Source organism: Sturnira hondurensis, unplaced genomic scaffold, assembly GCF_014824575.4.
Source record: "Sturnira hondurensis isolate 20B ecotype Veracruz unplaced genomic scaffold, ASM1482457v3 Scaffold0008118, whole genome shotgun sequence".
In the NCBI taxonomy this organism is placed as follows: domain Eukaryota; kingdom Metazoa; phylum Chordata; class Mammalia; order Chiroptera; family Phyllostomidae; genus Sturnira; species Sturnira hondurensis.
Genome location: NW_028080749.1, coordinates 1 through 2,166, shown reverse-complemented (window position 1 = coordinate 2,166; position 2,166 = coordinate 1). Strand labels below are relative to the sequence as shown.

The 2,166-nt window shown below is 63.8% G+C and overlaps 1 pseudogene; it reads left to right on the top strand.

Moving 5' to 3' along the window:
* Window positions 1-178: 178 nt before the first annotated feature.
* Window positions 179-2,160, top strand: LOC118992183 (patr class I histocompatibility antigen, alpha chain E-like; annotated as a pseudogene).
* The last annotated feature ends 6 nt before the right edge of the window (window positions 2,161-2,166 follow it).

Below are 2,166 nucleotides of genomic sequence, written 5' to 3'. Positions count from 1 at the left end.
CAGCGTTATCAGGTGCGCAGAGCTGCAGTACTTTATTGGAAGCCTGTCATCGGTCAGACAAGTGTGGAATGTGATGAGAGGTCAGTAAACGCTCGACGGATCGAGGAACAGAAATAAATGAGCGCCCCTAACTCTCCATACTCCCCAGCGAAGGGGCAGCGGACCTGGCCCTCCTACAGGGAGGGGCTGAGAGTGGCCGTTCAGAAGAGTCAAGGCAAAGCTTAGTCCCCAGGCCTGGATACTCGTGACGCAACACCAGTCCTCACTCTCATTGGGTGTCGAGAGCACCGCCCAGCAGCACGTCGGCCTTATAAGAGCCCTCGGCGGGAAAAGGAACTCAATCTCCTCCGAGGCTGCAGTCCTACGAATGGGACCCAGAACCGTCCTGCTACTCCCGGTGACCCTGGCCCTGACCCAGACCTGGGCCGGTGAGTGCGGGGTGGGGAGGGAACGGCCTCTGCGGACCCGGAGCGAGGGGGCCCGGCGGGGGCGCGAACCCCCGGGGAAGACCGGTCTCCGGGCGCCCGGGCACCGACTCCAAACTCGCGCAGCGGCCCGCCCTCCACCGGCCCTACCGCTGCCCCGCCGCCCCTTCTCAACCGCGGCCCCGGTTTCTGTCCCCCGGGCTATCGGCCCCCCGCAGGCCCGACCGCGAACCCGGAACGTGCGTCCTCCCGGCCCCCGGGCAATCACACCCTGAGCTATATCAGCACCTACTCGTCCGGACCGGGCCGCGGGAAGTACCGGTACACCGTCCTCATCACCGTGGACAACACGGCGATCGCGTGGTTCGACAGTGACGCCGTGAGTGCGGGGCTGCAGCCGCGGGTGCAGTGGATGGAGCAGGAGGGCGCACAATTTTGGGTGAATCAGACGCGGGAAATCCAGGACAACGAAGAGCAGAGCAGAGAGAACCTGAACAAGCTGCGCGCGCACCACAACCAGAGCGAGGACGGTGAGCAGGCGCGCCCGGGGCTCGGGAACGAACCCCCCTCCCAATATCCGGGCGCGAGTCTGGTTCACAGGCCTAATCCTGGGGGGCGCGGGGAGGGGCTCACTGGGCGGGGCTGACCGCGGGGCGGGGTCAGGGTCTCACACTTGGCAGGAAATGACGGGCTGTGTCGTGGGGTCCGACGGGCGCTTCCTCCGCGGGTTCAGTCAGTTCGCCTATGACGGCACCGACTTCCTCGCCCTGAACCGGGACCTACGATCCTGGACCAAGGCCTCGGGGATCAGCGGGAGCGACGTTGTGCGAGTCCCTGACGCGGACGTTCGGAGGGTCTTCCTGGAGGACACGTGTGTGGCCCGCCTCCACCTGCTTCTGGGGAAAGGGAATGAGACGCTGCTCCGAGCAGGTACCAGGGCGCCAGCCCGCCGGAGGACGGGATCTGTGGGCTGGGGCGGCTTCCTACAAGGAGAGGAGGGAAATGGGGCAGTGTCAGTATGTCCCTCCTGCTGGGGAGAGGGAACAGTCCCCCAGGTGTCCTCATTCTGTGACTCACTCCCAGGCCTAGCTTTCTCTGAAGGACAGGAAGGGACCCAGCCTCTCCCTGAAACACCCACAGCAGGTCCCTGATACCCTGCAGCACCTGGGGCACCAGGAACCTCTCCCTTGTTCTGGGGCTGAGACCCTTTCTGGAGGCCTGAGTCCGGGTTTGCTGAGTCATCAGCCTCCACCTGAGTCTGTGTCTCCCCTTACAGACCTGGACACTCCTACCCTAGGTTCTCACTCTGATTCTGGGAGTTTCTAAGGAAATAGGAGATTATCTCAGAAACCTCTGTCCAGGCTGGTGTCTGGGTGGTTCACTCCCTTCCCCCACCCCACTGTCCTGTCCACTCTCAGGGTGGTCACAGGAGCACTGCTGGAGTGTCCCATGACCATGCAGAGTCCCTGAATTTTCTCACCCTCCCCTCAGACCCTCCAAAGGCACACGTGACCCACTACCCCATCTCTGACCATGAGGTCACCCTGAAGTGCTGGGCCCAGGGCTTCTACCCTGCTGACATCACCCTGACCTGGCAGCGTGATGAGGGGGGGACCTGACCCAGGACATGGAGTTTGTGGACACCAGGCCTGCAGGGGACGGGCGGGACCTTCCAGAAGTGGGCGGCCCTGGTCGTGCCCCCTGGAGAGGAGCAGAGATACACGTGCCATGTGCAGCACCA